This window comes from Sceloporus undulatus, chromosome 2 (assembly GCF_019175285.1).
Source record: "Sceloporus undulatus isolate JIND9_A2432 ecotype Alabama chromosome 2, SceUnd_v1.1, whole genome shotgun sequence".
In the NCBI taxonomy this organism is placed as follows: Eukaryota; Metazoa; Chordata; class Lepidosauria; order Squamata; family Phrynosomatidae; genus Sceloporus; species Sceloporus undulatus.
In genome coordinates this window covers 90,879,889-90,898,443 of record NC_056523.1, presented here as the reverse complement: position 1 = coordinate 90,898,443, position 18,555 = coordinate 90,879,889, and the positions used below count along the sequence as shown (strand labels likewise).

Below are 18,555 nucleotides of genomic sequence, written 5' to 3'. Positions count from 1 at the left end.
GAGAGAGAGAGAGAGAGAGTGAAAGAAAGAAAGAAAGAAAGAAAGAAAGAAATAGAGTGTGTGAGAAATTACCATTTGTGGCTCTGGACTAGGCCCTTTCAAATTGGTTTTTTGGCTAGAGAAGGAGATGGAGTAGGCTTTGCAAGGGTTTGGGACTTAAGACAAATATTTAGCTATTCCTAAACCATTTCCAGATGTGTAAGTCTCTTATCTTTGCCACTGCCTCATGTCCCATGTGGTCTAAAGCTTGTGGGCTTCAAAATTCATTTGACACCTCCCCCTCCCCATTTATTAGGATTGGAGCAGGGTCATTTCCAGCAAGGAGACTTAATGAAGTGGGGCTCTGCAAATATATGGGACATAGGGCTGTCCCCCTTCAGCCCAAAGTGAGTCTAAGGGTCCACAATCTGTGCATGTTTTTTGTGGGGGGAAATGGTTGGGACTGAAATGTTGACCAGATAAGCAATAAATAAACTCTGCAAAGGTTTGTATATAAGGCTGCACACTTGTAGCACTGGAATTTTTTTTTTAAAAGAAAGAAATGAAACATTTCTGTTGGCTCTCCAAAGATCACTGGGCTCTTTTTCCATTCCCCCCATCCTCTTGTTTGTATTTCGCAGCACTCCCAAGTTCCCAACCCTTCCCAGAGTGTGTTTTCAGAGAGCTGGGCACAGGCTGCATTTATACTTTTGAAGTAAGCCCTTTCAAAATATAGGTGGCTAATGTCTTCAGTATGTATGAAATATACCATATGTTGTGAACAAAAGGGGCTCTGTGCTATAAAAGTTTCAGCTCTGCACTCCCCTCCCTCTCTTGCTCTTCTCCCCCTCCTTTCACCCTTCCTTCCTCTGTTTCTGCTCAGGCAACTAGGAGGGGAGGGAGAAAGAGGGAGAGAAGGCTAGTTGCTCTGAGATGCAGGCAGAGGTGGATGGAGAAGGAGGGATCTGCTGAGCTGTTGGGGGAAACTTCTTTTAATTGCTACAGGTAAGGAGAGGGACCAGCCAAGGCCTTATTCAGCACAGTGGATTAGAAGTGGATGGATGGATGGGGGGGGGGGTGATCACATGTTAGGTATCTTTCACCATGCTGGATGGATAGGAGCGCAATGAAGAACTTGGCTTATTTCTTGTAGGAGAAGTTTAGGAGATCCTTCTTCACAGATGCTTTGCCATTAGCGTGAGGAAAAAGCATGGCTTTTCCTCTGCCTTTCTAACTTGAACTCTTGCACAAGGCAGCATCACTGGGGTCATGGATGGTGAGTCCTTAAGGTTTTTCTGGGATCAAGGGGAGAGTCTTCCTGGCTGGACTGAAAGTCCTAATGGGCTCTCCTGCTCTCTTGAGTAACCTAAAGGGATTCACTTGAAGGATATGTGCCCATGAGCTACTATGTATGTATCACCTTCTCCTTGCTCTTGCTAAACAGTGTGCCTTTCAGCATGTGAGAGCATGGAATGGATCACAGGAGCATCACATGGTGGTGGGGTTCCAATCAACATTGCTCCTTAGATTCCATTACCTGATGTCCTGGGCCCCTTGCACACCATACAGTTATAGTGCTATGTTTCTATTTTAATTGCCATGGCAACATCCTATGGAATCCTGGGATTTGCTGGTTGAGAGGGGAGTTTAAAATTCTAGCAAGTGTGGCATAGTGGTTTGGGTGTTGGAGTATAACCCTGAAGGACTGGGTTCGAATTTGAGATTGGCCATGGAAACCCACTGGGTGAATTTGGGCAAGTCACACTCTCTTAGCCTCAGTGGAAAGCAATGGCAAACCTCTGAACAAATTTTGCCAAGAAAACCCCATGATAGGTTTGCCTTAGGGTTGCCATAAGCCAGAAACAACTTAAAGGCAAACAACAGCAACAATGTTTAGTATTCATAGCCAAAGAGCTCTGGTGCTTCACCAGATTACATCCCTCAGGATTTCATAGGATGAAGTCACAACAGATAAAGTGAAATCACAGTACTATAGAGTGTTAAAGGGCTCATTTCTCTCTCTTTTCTCTCTATACTCCTACTACTACTACTACTTTTTCTTTTTAAAACCCCAGTCTATAGTGCAAGCTGCACCTACTCAGCTTCACACAATCATGCATAACATCCACTGTGGTAATTTCAAGTAAAGGCTGGATTGAAAGGTTTGAAGAGGGATAGCAAGTCCATTCAGGCACACAAATGTTGCACATTTTAGTTGCAGTTATTGAGCATAGATTAGGTGGTATTGCTGGCACAGTGCAAACCTGTCAGTGTTCACTTAGACATAAATCCCATTGTGATCATTGGGACTTATTCCAGGTAAGTGGGATAAACAGCATTGCAACCTGAGCCTCCAAATGATCTTGCCATTAATTTTTTAACCTATTCCCCACAGCAAATATTTGTTTATAAGGGCCTCAGATTTCTACAAGGGCCTTGAATGCAGAGCTTGCTTTGCTTTGCCTGTTGGATGGCTGAAGGTGCTGACATCTGCCATCATGATAAAGGGCCTTTCTGGTCACTCTTAAATCAACAAAATGTCCTTTGATTTGTTTGCCCTGTCATCATCCTGGGGTTACAGTTGGTTGGCAATGAAGAACTAGGAAGAAGTGAAGAGAAAGGGGGCTTTAAAAAACCCCTCAGAAGCAGCATAAAGGGAATAGTTATCACACCAGAGAAGGAATATCTCCATACACTCTGAACTTTTTTTGCCATGGTTATTTGTTCTTTCCATTGCCATATGATAAAAATGCAGATGGCACAGGTGGTGCTAAATAGAGACCATTGCATTCATAACATGTAGCCAAAATCCAAATTTATAATGATTTTGTGTGTAAAGCTGTGGACAAGCCAAAATTTAATTAAAAACAGAATGTCTTTAATACAGTTAGAACTAGGTGGGGTGGGGATGGAGTGAAGTGAAGTGAAATAGTCAAAAGACAAATGCACTATCAACCAATCCTGATTTGCAGGGTTATCCCAAGTAATTCTGTCATCTCATTTTTTCAGATGCTTTTAAAAAGTACCAGTTTTCCTCTCCTCCCATTTCTCCTTTTGTCCTTAGTATACTTCAGTTGCTGAAAACTGAGTTCAAAGCAGAAAAGTAGATTGCACTCTGTTACCTCAGGAGCACGGAGAGGAGAAGAGGAGGTGGAATCTTACCTTTCTCAGTAGGTTCAGGCAAAACTGCTGTTGCAGCCTTTTTTAGGTCCAAAATACACTGCAGAAATAATCCAGTTCGAGACTATTTTAACTGCCCTGGCTCAGTGCTAGGGAATCCTGGGAATTGTAGTTTATTGTGGCATCAGAACTCTCTGACAGAGAAGGCTAAATGTCTCATAAAACTACAGTTTGCAGAATTCCCTAGCACTGAGCCAGGGCAATTAAAGCAGTCTCAAACAGGATTATTTCTGCAGTGTTCTTTGGACCTTAGTTTCTGTGTTTCTCCTTATTAATAACTTTTGCCATCTTGACCACACTCCAATGTTTGCTGGCCACACATATCTTGGTTTTCATCTGTGAAAGTTTGGAGGATATGAACAAATGCTTCCAGGTGCTGTAACAAAAGCCTTATAGAGCACAGCAAAAAACCACTAACACCGGCATGGTACAGACCGCCCCTTTTTGCTGTGCTGGCACCAATTTTAGGGTTAGAGACTGTGTGGCAACTGCACGACACGACACTGGCACCGCCATTTTCATATAAGCACCATCCACATAGCCCCACGCGTCGCTTACATTGTGACATCTGCCCTACAGTGCTAAAAGAACCCAGGTTTTCCAGGTTCTTTTTCCTCCAAAGATCAGCTGCATGGTTTGGTGGCTGCGGCTTCCCTCTGGAGGGAATTAGGCTGCTGGCAGGCCACCCTTTTCAGGTGGTCTGTCCTGTGCCACTCTGTCCTAGAACAGAGGTGGGTCAAGTGTGGCATTCAGGGACTTTTTTATGACTCCCAGATCCCTGTCAGACTTCTCAAAATCCCAGAACTGCCCCCAAATGCCCAAATCAGTAAACTGCTAGTCCAGGAGTGGCAAAAAGCTAAAGAAATCCATATCAATTCAGTCGGCCCTCCTTATCCATGGATTTTTCTATCCACAGATTCAAGCATCCATGGTTTGAAAATATTTTTAAAAATTATAAATTCCAAATAGCAAACCTTGATTTTTCCATTTTATATAAGGGACATCATTTTGCCATGACATTATATTTAATGAGACTTGAGCATCCATGCATTTTGTTATCCATGGGGGTTCCTGGAACCAAAAACCCCAGTGGATAACAAGGACCAAATGTACAGAAAATCTATCAACAAAGAAAAAAAAAATCAGCCCCAAATAGCCAAAAGGGTAAACTGAGTATTATAGTTTCAGGCACCTATTAGCTAATCTTGGGGGTGGGGGTGGGGGTTAAGGACAGGTGTGAAACTGGCCTTCACATCTTCCACAGTTGTACTTCTACCCCATTTCTAGAACCCACCTTTCGGACAGGAAGAGAAACACAAGACTGCTGTGTCCTCAACTGTAGTAACAGACAATGTTCCAAAAGGTCACCTTGGTTGTTGGCATCAAAAATTTCCAACAGATTCATGGAAATCAGTAAGATTGCACTCCCCTGTCTTTCTCTTATCATAGATCATTTATGAGAACAACCATAAGGCTTCCAGATGAAGCTTTACTGTGTGATCAACACTGTCTGATTGATGGAAATTTATGCAAAGTTCAGATGTCATTGTCTTCATTTGGCAGCCCTCCTATGTTTTCCCGTTGTTTCATTCATCATTGTTCTTGCCAAAGAAAACTGGTTAAAGAAAAGAGATAGAATAGCTACACAATGCACTTTAGGGCCCTTTGCTATCACAAACATATAGAACTGTGATTCTACTTTGCCTGCCATGGCAACATCCTATGAAATCTTGGGATTTGCAGTTTCAAGAAGTGTACACATAATTCTTCATCAGAGATCCATGCTAGTGACTCACCTAACTACAAACTATAGGATCTGATAGAATCATAGGAGAGACCCCAAGGGGGTCTTTCACAATACCCCAACCAGCTGGAGGGCTTTTAGACTTGCAATCTGAAAAAATAATTTTTCCATGCTTTGCAGTGAACATCTGTAGAGTGCTATCCACTGGCCTCTTCTAAAACATTTCCAGACTCTCCATTGCTTGGTAAAAAAAAAACTACAATGAGCTTTTCCTGTCCCTCTTCCTCCCCAAGTGAAGAACATGTTCAGGCATTTCCCAAGTTTTCTTTTTGGAGGCGTAAGCATTTCATATCAGTCATCAGCCATGGCACAACCCTTGCTTCTATTTCTCAGCAAACACAATGTGTAATTATTTTAAAGCCAGAGTGGTGGCTTTGAAATGCAACCGCACTGAATGAGATCTTCCTTTCAAGATTGATGGGGTTTATGGGAATTCTGGATTACAGCCACAGATGTTGCACAGTCATGCTGCCCTGTGGCAATGCTAAGGCTGCATCATACAAACTTTTCCCTGTCTAAGTGCATCTCTGTTGCAAACAATGTGACAAGGAGGATAACATTTCCCCTTATACCCAACAGCCAGACTGGGATACATTCATGCCTCTCTTTCTATCAACAGAGACTGGTGGCTCCCATGTTAGTGGGAAAGTGAATCCTTTCCAGTTATTAATCTAAACTTTAAATCCAAAGTGATGTAGGATCAATGGTCACTGCCCATGGCTCACAATCCATTGTGCAATTGTAATGCATTGTACAAAGGCAACAATATTACCCCAGTGCGATAACTCATGCTGTCACCCTCCAGCTGTTGGTGGGAAGGGGCTGCCTTTCAGGTCTAGTGAGGCTGCTGGCCAGGAGAAAGAGGGTTTCCCACTTGCCCAGCAGTACCACCAGGCCTGGAAGGAGATGCCGGGCAGAGCCCACCCCCACCAGTCAATGGATGGCAGAGGCACCCTAACTGGTGGAGGGAAGGCGTTCACGGTGGTCTTGGGACAGACGGGAGTGACTGCCCCACTAAACACTCATTTCCATCTAGGGTGTCACCCTCCAGTGCCACTTCCGGGCAATGCACAGAAACAATGTACATGCATATGCTACTCTGTGTACTTGAAAGTGCTACCACATTCGCAAAAGTCCCATGTGTGAAAATCTGTTTACATCACTGTTTGTTGGATACAACCTTTGTGCACTGAACAAAAAAGCCCCCAAATCACTCCACATGTGTGGTGCAACTTATTCCTGCATACGTTGTTATTAGGATGCTGGCTTGTGTGTTTCGTAATATAAAATAATGACTGGAGAAGTCAATTTTTAATCTTGTATACATGTAGAAGTGACAGGCACATGGTTCTGAATTTGTTTTAAGACCCTGAATGCCCTTTAATAGCCACCTTGAATCCTATTCTGAGAGAATGATGGGATATAAATACCATTAAAAATAAATGGCTCCAGTATGGCTGTCATTATTAGTACTGCCAGTGCTTCTTGTCATAGTAGTACATTTGCCCCTCAATATCCATGGGTTCTGCATCCACAGATTCAACAATCCACAGTTTGAAAATATTCCACCACCACCCTCCTAAAAACAAACCTTCATTTTGCCATTTTATATAAGGGACACCATTTTGCTAGGCCATTGCATATAATGGGACATGAGGATCCATGGGTTTTGGTATCCCCAAGTGTTCCTGGAACCAAACCCCAGTGGACACCAAGGGCCTACTGTACTAGTACTCCAACATATATAGATTCTCCATACAACTACTGTGTTATGCAAGGGTGGGAATCTTGTGGCTCTGAAGGCCAATTTTGCACTTCTTTTAAACTGCTACAGCAAATGTGTGTGATTCTGTGAGAAAAAAGAAGGAGAGAGAGTGTGAAAAAAGTAAAACTGCTGTTTCTGGAATCTTCCCAGAGAGTTGAGTCCCCTTTTAAATGAGGTGCACTGTTCCACATCTTTTAGAAGTTTAAAAAAATAATATTGCTAATAAAATAAAATTGAACTTTTGAACAATTCCAGATTTTTCCACTCATTTTAAAAATTGGGTCTGTCTGGAGTTGGGAAATTAACCCCAAGACTACTAGAGCTTTCCTGACCTGGTGCACTTAAGTGTGATATCCTCTGAACTTCCATGCATTACAAAATTCCCTTTAAAATGTATATTTCTGGAAAGGTGATGGAGCTCTCAACTTAATGTACTTTATTTAAAATATTTCTAACCCATACTGCATCCAAATGGATTCCAGCAAAATATCTGTCTGTATGTTATTTCTATTCTGTTTTGTTCCTGGCATGTGAGCCAAAGTAGCTTACAAAATTTAAAATAAAAAGTTTAGTTACAAATTTATTTTACAAAAATTGAAAAAAATTAAATCAAAATTCTTTTTAAAAGACTTATGATTAAAACAGTTTAAAATAGCTTAAAAACATAACTGAAAGGATGCAAGATCAAAGCATAGCATATCACTTTCAAATACCCTCCTGCCATATGATTCAAATGTCAAAAGCCTGCCTAAATAGAAAGGTATTAGCCTGGTGGTGGAAAGAGAGCAGGGAAGGGGCTGGCCAGACCTTCTGTGGAAGGGATTTCCACATCCTAGGAATGAATTAAATCAGACTACAGTAGTATAAATACAATGCAATAATACAGTCACAACAAATCAGGACCGAACTCTCACTAGAAACTGAGATGAGAAATGGAATAAATCACTGGAAAAGATAATAGTAATTGTAAAGTGGGAGATAGTAAGAAAAGAGAAAAACCACATTACAGATTAATAAACTACAGCCCTAAGTTTGCAAGATCTTAACAGGGCTTTCAATAATAGCACCTCTGTGGTGCATCTGTAGAAATAATGCAGATCAGCACCACTTTAAGTGCTGTAGCTCCATCCTATAGAATCCTGAGAGCGGTAGTTCTATGAGATCTTTAACCTTCTCTGCAAAGAGTGCTGGTCCCTCACAAAACTACAATTCTCAGGATTTTGTAGGATGGAACCATGACAGTTAAAGTGGTGTCAAACTGTATTATTTCTACAGTGCGGATGCACCGTAGGAGGTCTCTCATTCATAGGATTGACATAAAGTGAAGCCAGCTTGATGGCAATTAACAACAACACATCCACAATAATCAGAACAAACAAGAGGCATATAAAAGCATAAAAAGGTATAAATATGGCAACAACTAATTCTTTCCATGGGTAGTTCCATATAGCAGGATGCCCACCCTGCTTAAAGAAATCTTATTTTAAAGATCTATAGAGCCCTGACTTGCTTCAGTCCTACATATGTGGAGAACTAACTCCTCCAGTGCACTTTCTCATGGTCTTTGAACTCCACTGGGAATGATGCCCTGGAGGTATCATCTCTGTGCCAAATCAGAACATCAAGGGCATGGGAGGAGGCGGCATTCTCAGTCATAGTTCTCCTTGAACCTAAGCTCTTGCTGTATTATTTTCAAGTGCTGATGCAAAACTTTTGTTGTTTAGACTTGTCCACAGTGACCAGAGAATAACAGGAAAGCAGGTTTAAAATCTCTCTGATTCTATACCACTGACTCTTTCCATTATGATGACAATATTATAGCCTGTTTTTATGTAGTTATATGTTTTGTTTCTTTTGTACTATTTTATATCTCTGTGTTAGCAATGACCATTCAATAAGAGTAAAATATATTTCATCCAATTTCAAACAGTTTCTTCCACTCTCCCAAATTGCAATCTGTCTTGGCCTGGGAAGGCTGAGCCCAAAGCCATTTAGGAAGGATATAGGTCTGGCAAGTTGCTGGGGAACATGAGCAGGAAGATGCTGCTGTGCTTATGACCTGTTTGTGGGTTTCCCCATAACCACAAGCATCTGAACACTTTATGAACAGAGTAATGGGCTAAATATGTCTTACGTCTGATCTAGGTGGTTCCTCTGTTCTTAAGAGGGGAAGGATAGGTACATCCTTCTTTGGATGTTTTTAAACAGAGGGTGGCAGGCCATCTGTAAGGGGTGCTTTGAGTGTGAGTTCCTGCATGGCAGGGGCTTGGACTGGATGGCCCCTTTTGGTCCCTTCCAAGTCTATGATTCTGTGAATATAAGTCCCAGGCCAAGACCCTAACCTTTCCATATCAGTGTGCATCATACAACCACACATTTATACCGAGTGGCCCAAGCCCCAGTGACAATAGGAGGAGAAATGGCCTCCTTCCAAAAGGGCTATGGAGAAGGATGAAAAAAGTCTTCAATTTTCCATTCTTCAGAGACCCAGAATGTAAGGGCAGAATCATTGGGTCATTCCATTATGTTCTTGCTGCTGATGGTTCAGGGAGTGGAAGTATTCCTTCGGATTTACTTTTCAAGGACAATTTGGAATAACAAAGTAGGGGGAGATGGCCCTAGTTGCCATCTCTCCCCAGTCCCACTCTTTTGCTTACCCACCATGCTCCCAGTGACAGTCACATTACAGTTATAGTTCCTTGACAGGCCACTTCTTCCTGAATTTGTTGCCACTGGTAATAGACCAAGAAAGGTCTGAAGGTCAGCCCAACTTCTCAATTTAGGAATGGGTGCAATAAGTGGTTTTATGGAAGTGTGTTGAGTGGAAATAAGGAAAGTCTGTGCCTCAATTGTTCTCCTGCCTATATTTTGCCCCATATGATAGATTCCAGGTGTTCTTTCCTTCCAGTTGTGTGATACCATGACACATTATAAGATGTAGTGAGAAGGAACAAGGTTAGAAGAGAAAATAGTGGAAGAGAATCAGCAAAGAGTTCTGTGAGAGCAAATGGGATACTCATTTCATAAAGACACATGCACTGAAACAATAAGAGCATGTGGAGGAGAAAAGCTGAAATTTCATTTTAAAACAGTCTCACCTCTTCTACTTCGTCTTTGTCCAAACTTTAAAAGCAACAGTGAATGCTTTGGCAGATCATATTACTGGGTAAGCATACAAACTTAATGAAATCCAGGGCATCTTAGGGCTGATATGACACAAGCCAGACAGCATCACCCACCCATCAGCTTCCTATTATGAGACACTTTTTGCCCTATCTTCCTCCCAGTTTCTCTAGCCTGAAAACATAACTTCCTTTGCTACCCAGCTAACATCAGGCCAAGAATCCCCTATGAGCCACAAACAAATTGGAGACAGAGCAAGAAAGGTAACTTTAAAAAAAACACACCTTGATTTTGGACAGTTGTCTGGACTGCTGTAGTTTATTTAAAGGTAGTGAATAAATGAGTGGAATGTGTTTCATGGTGTGTGCATTTAAATTTTTTTAACAAGCTCCAGAAAGTTCTGCAACAAAGCAGGCTCTGTGAAGCATAAAAACAAACTCATGAAATACAGGAGAAAATATTTTTGCTATCCTTGCCGCCGCCCCCCCCCCCCCCATTAAAATCTGCAGCTGAGCTCACATAGCTAGTGCTTTGGGCCAATGATAGACTTGCTTTCTCAACAAGGAATAAATGAAACTGAGCTTGTACCATGTGCATATAGTCATTACAATTGATAAATATGGATATAGAGCATTTATGTGTATGAATGGCCTGGAACAGACAAGCCAAATGCACCATGTTGGCACCGATTTTAGGGTTAAGGACCATGCACCAACCACACGGCCCCTAACCCTAGCACAGTGCAGTGGTGTAGTAATGGTGCCGTCCCGTCCATACAGGTGCCACCATTTTGACGTAAGCGACGATTCTTTTTACTTTTTCCAGGTTCTTTTTACTCCAGATGAACGCCACACACTCTGGAGGCTACAGCATCCCTCCAGAGGGAAAAAGGCCGCCTGCAGGCTGCCCTTTGGGGCCGGCCTGTCCTGTGCCTATATTTAGGCATCTAATTTTTTTAGTGTGTATGTGGTGCTGGAGAAGATACCATGGACAGCCAAAATGACAAAGAAATGGGTCCTTGAACAGATCAAGCCTGAAATCTCCCTGAAAGCCAAGATGATCAAAATTCAGACTGCTGTACTTAGGCCACATCACAAGAAGGCAAAACTGCATTAGAAAAGTTAACAATGTTAGGAAAGATAAAGGATAGTAGAAGAAGAGGAAGACTGCTTGCTAGATGGAGAGACCCAATCAGGGAGGTCACGAGAATGAATTTGCAGGACCTAAGCAAAACAGTGGATGACAGTGGGCTTGGAGGTGTCTCATCCATGAATTCCCATGCGTCAGAGTTGACTCAAGGGCAGTTAACAACAACAACACAATCTATTTACCTGTAGATATCGTTACACTACTGTCCCTGCCCTCCAGTGACTTAGGGCCCAAACAGACCACCAAAAATAAAGCTGCTTTGAGTCACTTTGGAGGTATGATATTTACATGATGAATGTGTCCTAAGATGCTGGAAGCCATGCCAAAGCCATGCTACAGTCCTGCTTTGGCACAGCTTCTGACCTCTTAAGATGCATGTCTCATTTAAACAGCATACCTCCAAAGTGACCTGAAGCAGCTTTATTTTGATCTGTCTATTTAGACCCACACTCATTAGGGCCAGCATTGTGGTTGTGTGCCTTCAAGTAATTTCTGACTAAGGCAAATCTATCATGGGGGTTTCTTGGCAAGATTTGTTTAGAGGAGATTTCCCATTGCTTTCCCATGAGGCGGAGAGCATGTGACTTGCCAAGATCACCCAGTGAGTTTAATGGCTGAGCTGGAAATCAAAACCTGGTCTTCAGAGTTGTAGTCCAACACTCAAACCACTACGCCACGCTGGCTCAGGGCCAGAATTTCCCTTAGACAAAGTAAGGCAATTGTCTTGGATAGTAGATGCTGTAGACAGCAGTAGCAGCTTCCATGTTGTTAGTTTTGAATTTCCTGGCTGTTTCCACTCTGTTGAAGAGTTTTGTATGCTAAGCATCCTGTCCTACACCCTGTACACTACTATTCTTTCACTTCTCATGTACTGGAGATGGGGAACACAGTCTCATTGCTAGGGTTGAAAACAGATTCAGTTACTAGTCAACAGTAGTTAATGTCAATACATGGAATGGAAGGTAGGCTGCCATTTTGATGTCACCTCTAGCAGCAAATATCTTATGACCCTGCCACTGTATCTGTATCACTGATGCCACTGTATAGTTTTACATGTGGTGAAGCATAATAATAGTACAATGCAAACTGAAGCCACAGAAGGAGGGACTAAGAACAATTTAGATATAGATATCAGTAGCTTCTTGCCTAATCTAGTGCCTTCACATATTTTGGATTAGAGTTCCCAGGATTCCCAACCACCATGGCTAGTGATCAAGTTATGATGGGAGCTTTAGTCCACACATCTGGAGGCTACCAGCTTGGGGAAAGCTGTTCCAGCCATTGTTGTTATGTGCCTTCAAGTTGTTTCTGAGTTACAGATACCTTAAGGCTCCAGGATCCCATCATGGGACTTTCTTGGCTAGATTTGTTCAGAGTGGGTTTGCTTTTGCCTTCCTCTGAGGCTGAGTGCATGTGACTTGCCCAAAGTCACCAAGTGGGTTTCCATGGCTGATCAGGGAGTCGGACCCTGGTTTTCAGTTGTAATCCATCGCTTAAAGCACTACACTATGCTATCTCTAGCCATACCCAGTGTCTTAAATGCTTAAACACAGCTCATCATAATCTCAGTTTAACTACAATTCAGGGGGAAATTGAAAAATGTAGCAGGCCACACCTGTTAATTCTACTGTCTCACAGGGATATCCTACAAGGTACAAAAGATGTGATGAGAAAATACAGTTCTGAATCCAATTGAGATGATCCTGAATTAAGAGTAAATCAATCACATTTTCTGATCACTTCCTTAGATCCATAGTTTAATGAGAAAGGGATAACTTGGCATATGATCAACATGACCACTCAGTTTAATGCACTTTAGAAATGGACTTGGTTGCTTTTGACTTTTTTACTTTTGAAGGTACAGCAGAAACATGTGTTCTTATTCCTCATTAAACAGTCTTAAACCCATCCTGATCTGAAGCTATGTGTACAGTCCTGTGGGCAGAAAATATTTATCACCTCACATTCATAACATTGATCAGCTTTTTCATCACAAATAGCCCTCTTTTTAGCAATACTTTGCTCCTTGATGGCTATATGAAGCACAAGCACTGTCCAGTCCAGGTTTGGTTGAAAGATAAATAACTATAAAAAGAGAGAGCAGGAGCTTTGACATTGCAAATCTGTAGTTAGCAATTTAATAGCAGATGTGACACACAGCATACAGTCACCTGCTCATAGACTCCTCTTGTTTGGGATGTCTATTAAAATTTTAGTAATAATTTCTAGATGTATATTTACAGATATAAAGAATCTTTTGCAAGTTTTATCTCCATATATGTATCCTTCTTTGTCCCCATTTTTGTCCCTTCCTCTTTTTTATTTAAAAAAAAATATTATCCTGTTTCTAATCCTTTTCTAGAATTATTAGAAAGCAAGGATGGGTATCATGCAGCCATCCAAAAATTGTTGGACTGCGACTCCCAGCAGCCCTTGCTAACATAGCCTGTGGTGCGGAATGTTGGGAGGTGCAATAAAACATAAGAAGTCTTCAAACAGAGGCTGGATGGCCATTTGTCAGGGATGCTTTGATTGGGATTTCCTGCATGGCAGGGGGTTGGACTGGATGGCCCTTGCGGTCTCTTCCAACTCTACAATTCTATGATGCTATAATCTGGAAGGCTGCACAATTCTGATTCCTGGTGCAAAGGGACAGGAACTGGCAAAGAAAATTATTCACAAGGTGCTCATGCGAGTTTTCCTAACAGGGCTTGGGAAACTTAGTTTTTGGGCTAGAATTCCCAGAGCCCGAGCCACCATGGCTCTTCACCATGCAGAGGCTGCAGGCATTCTCAGAGTTATGGCACAATAAAAGGATCATGTCAAAGCTTTGGTTAACAGATCAGTTTTCTATTAGGTCATGCCAATCTTTTTCAGTTTTAGTGACTCCATCATTACTTGTCAGCAGTCACCAATCCAATATTCTTTTTTGGGGATAAAAAGAAAGAAAAATAATGCAAGAGAAGTCTCACAAGGGAGCTGGGACCTTCTGAGCACTATTTACTGGATGAGCAATTATATTAGACTGCAAAAGTTGGCAAGCCCCAGGCACAGGGCTGCTCTGTCAGCTCTGGATATGCTCCAAGTTTCATCCAGAGCTATACCTGGATTGGAATCTTGGGTATCAACTGTTGCATCACCAGCCAGAGGGTGCATTTCACTCTCCTGGCTTCTGAACTGACAGCTTGCCCTTCTGTGAAGTGACTACAACATCTAGTAAGGTTATAAAATGTCCTCCACTACATCGGCATTTGACAACAAGGCACTCCCCCTGTCTGCCCATAGTCATATAGTTGGAAGAGACTCTAAGGGCCATCCAGTCCAACCCTCTGCCATACAGGAACACGCAATCAAAGCACTCTGGACAGATGGACATCTGACCTCTGTTTAAAAACTTCAAGAAAAGGAGATTCTAATTCAACTGTTGAACATCTTTTACCATCAGGAGGTTCTTCCTAATGTTATAGGTGGAATCTCTTCTCCTGTAGTTTGAATCCCTTGTTCCATGTTCTAGTCTCTGGAGCAGCAAACTTGCTTCATCCTCAATATGACATCTGTTCAAATATTTAAACATGGCTATCATGTCATCTCTTAACCTTCTCATACCAGCCACCAAAAAGAAAGAAAAGAAAAGAAAGAATATAAAACCAATAACAAATAAATGGAAAGACCTAAATACGCCAAGGACACCAGTTCCTGTCATATATTTGCAGCTAAGCAGGATTAGCCTTGGTTAGTACTTGGATGGGAGACCACTAACAAATACCAGGTGCTGTAAGCCATATTTTAGGAGAAGAAACTGGCAAAGCCACCTCTGAGTATTCCTTGTCTAAGAAAAAATCCTATGAAAAAAGGCTTCTCGGCCTTTTGGCTAAGATCAAGTGTGTAGAAAAAATCATAGTGGTGGGAACCAGCATGTTGTAGTGGTTTGAGTGTTGGACTACAACTCTGGAGATCAGGGTTCAATTCCCCACTTGGCCATGACTCACTGGGTGACCTTGGGCAAGTCACACATTCTCAGCCTCAGGATAAGGCAATGACAAACATCCTCTGAACAAATCCAACCCAAAAACCCCCATGATAACGTCCACCTTGGGGTCACCATAAGTCAGAAACGCCTTGAAGAGACACAACAATTTATGTTGTTTTATAATTCAAATTAACCCAATGTACATAGATTTTTCTACTAGCATTAATAATTCTTTTAGGACCATTCTGAGCATCCCAGCTGTGACAACTGTAAATCCTATGTGTATACATAACACCTTCTTACAGAGCTTCTGGCATTGCCAAAATACATTCTTCATCCACTTTGAAATAGCCATAACAGCAGCCCATCTAATCTCTGCATGAACTTGCATGGCATGACTGTTCAGGTGCAGAATAAAACACAGAGAACAGCACTAGTGTCCTAAGGCAAGTCCTGGAAATCCATCCATTCCTGCCATTTGTGGGTTGCAATATTTATGGGTTGCTGAAGCGCCCACTTTCCCCACCAGATGGGGATCTCTCAATAAAGAGCTTTCTAACAGTTCTTTTCCCCCTTTCTGGTATTGAAGAAAGCTATGCCTGCCAAAGTGTGTCTGTGTAGGAGGTGGAAAGTTAACTTTAGCATTCTTTTTTTGGAGGGGGCGTACATATTTTTTACATCCAACAAAATGCAAGATGAACTTGCAGTAATAACCTATATTATGGAGTGAGGTAGATAGTTTTCCAGCTGTTCTCTGAAAGGAAATGCCTCTGGAGACTGGACCACTTACTGCATTCCTGTTACAATATTAGCAAAGTAAAAGAGACTTCTCATTTTTGAGGACATGTGGATACTGTGTATGGATACCTAATCTTACAGGATATTTCTGAAGCCAGCATGCAAATGCTCCATAATTACAAAATCCTGTCAGTGGAGATCACCTCTTGACAAGAAGCCATATTTCCATGTAGGCTTCAGTAGAATAACTGTAGCTACTTAAAGGCCTAATTAAATTTAACACAGCAGGTGTCCAACAATTTTAAAGTTTTGCTAAAATCACTCACCAGAGTCTGGTTTCTAATTCTTCCTCCCACACAAGTTACTTTGCCAAGGCCATGGCAATGTGCTTGGTGGTTGGACAATCAGGTTGGCTTCAGCTGTCTTATTCAATTCGAATGACATTCTGTTCAACTGGTGCTTTTACTGCATATTCATATTATCAGAGATTGGAAATGTTACTTTTTGGGACTACAGCTCCCAGATTCTCCCACCTTGGTATTCTAGGAGTTGTAGTTAAAGGAAATTAACTTTTCCAATCTATGTTACACACTATGATTTAACCAAGGCACTCTACCTAGGGAGATCATGTGTCTTACTCAGAGTAAAGAAAAATTACATTTTGGGGACACAACTAGCAGAATCCCCAAGCCTCCATGGCAAGTGGCCAGACTAGCATATTGGCTGAAAGATTCTAGGAGGTGAAGGGGTGAGGGGAAGGTTTATAAGCAATTTTTATTACAATTACCAGAACCACCAAGAAATCAAGATTGTTATAGTTGTGCTGCTGGTGGTAGTTATAGTCCAGAAAGTAACTTTTCCAGGAATTGGCTTTCTTTTACCAAAGACAGTTGTATATTTCAGAGGTGGAGAATCAAAGAATCATAGAGTTGGAAGAGACCACAAGGGCCACCCAGTCCAACCCCATTCTGACATGCAGGAACTCTGAATCAAAGCATCCCTGACAGATGGCCATCCAGCCTCTGTTTAAAGACCTCCAAAGAAGAAGACTTCACCACACTCTGAGGGAGTGGGTTCTACTGTTGAACAGCTCTTACTGTCAAGAAGTTCCTCCTAATGTTGAGATGGAACCTTTTTTTCTGTAGCTTGCCTCCATTGTTCTGTGTTCTAGTCTCTGGAGCAGCAGAAAATAAGCTTGCTCCATTCTCAGTGTGACTCCTCTTCAAATACTTAAACAGGGCTATCATGTCACCCCTTAACCGTCTCTTCTCCAAGCTAAACATAACCAGCTCCTTAAGTCTTTCCTCATAAGGCACAGTTTCCAGACTCTTCATCATTTTGGTCACCCTCCTCTGGAAATGCTCCAATTTGTCAACATCCTTTTTGAATTGTGGGGCCCAGAACTGGATACAGTATTCCAGGTGAGGCCTAACCAAAGCAGAATACAGCAGCACTATTATTCCCCTTGATCTAGACACTATACTTCTATTGATGCAGCCTAAAATTGCATTGGCCTTTTTAGCTGCTGCATCACAGTGTTGTCCCATGTTCAACTTGGACTCCTAGATCCCTTTCACATGTAGTCTCGTTCAGCCAGGTATCCCCCATCCTAGATCTGTGCATTTCATTTTTCCGCCCTAAGTGCAGTACCTTACATTTTTCTGTGCTGAAATTCATTTTGTTAGCTTTGGCTCAGCTTTCTAATCTATTCAAGTCATTTTGAATTTTGATCCTGTCCTCTGGGGTATTAGCTACTCCTTGTAATTTGGTGTCATTTGGGGGAGTAGCTAATACCCCAGAGGACAGAATCAAACCTATGATTCATAGTTTTCTCAAACCCCAGCCTGCTTGTCTATTTATTTTTCTGCTTTTCAGCTGTCCTCCACAGACCAGCTAGACAGTGTTCACTTTTCCCTTCCCTCCCCATGGTATCTCTGCTGATGTTGTTCTGGTGATCCATGAAAAACAGATAAGAAACAAAGAAGGTAGGGCTGTGGGCAGAGTGTGGCAAGTTGCTATTGTGGGATGAGATTGGGGTTGAATCCTCTGCTTTACATCATGTGGTGGAGGAAACAGATAGCCAGGTAGTCTCAGAAGTCCATCTTAACTACTAGATTTATGAAGAAGGCCCTTTAAAGTGTTATTTAGATCATGGGACTCTTTGTTAGGGAATGACAGAGTACTAGCCCCTAACTTTTCCTCCCCTCCAAGACAGACCACAACAGTTATTCATGAGTAAGCATATCAGTCCACTCCAGTTAAAAAAGAACAGGGTGGATACCATCATTTCTCATCAGTAGATCCTCTCCCTGAAGCCTCATGAAATGGAGCACTGCATGTTCTCCAGAATCTGATATAGCTAATTGTGGGGCACAGTAGAGCTGGAAACTGCTAAGGAAGTCTGGTATTTTTAAACAAGAACTTATTTGAAAGCAGTTTGGCATATTGGCCTTTTCAAGGGCAAAGCCAGCCTTTATGAGTGTTCCACCTTAAGCTGTTCACAAGCAACACGTCTAGTTCAGATGTTAGATCACAAGCAGATTGACCTGCTGGTGAGTGACAGTGGCGGCTGGTGTCTCCTATTTTGGTGGGGACAATTAATCTACTCCAGGTTTTACTCCAGACTTTAAAGAAGCCAACCAAGCTGTTGAATTCTATACTCAAAATATGTTCAACACCTTGGATAGCTCCTTTAAAGTTTGAACTAAAACATGGAGGCAATGCACCATCTCACTGACATAAAAGCCACCAGCCATGACTGCCTGGCTGAGGAATGTGATACAGTATTTTTAGTCTTATTTCTGGTGGAACACGGTGGAATGGGGAAAATTGTGCCTCTGAGGATGA

General features: G+C 42.0%; 1 protein-coding gene across 1 annotated transcript in view; it reads left to right on the top strand.

The window, feature by feature from the left end:
* Window positions 1-907: 907 nt before the first annotated feature.
* SYNPO (synaptopodin) overlaps window positions 908-18,555 on the top strand; it is a 94,782-nt gene continuing 77,134 nt past the window's right edge. The window contains exon 1 of the mRNA XM_042448907.1: window positions 908-984. The gene's annotated coding sequence lies outside the window, so the exon portion shown is untranslated. The remainder of the gene's footprint in view (window positions 985-18,555) is intronic.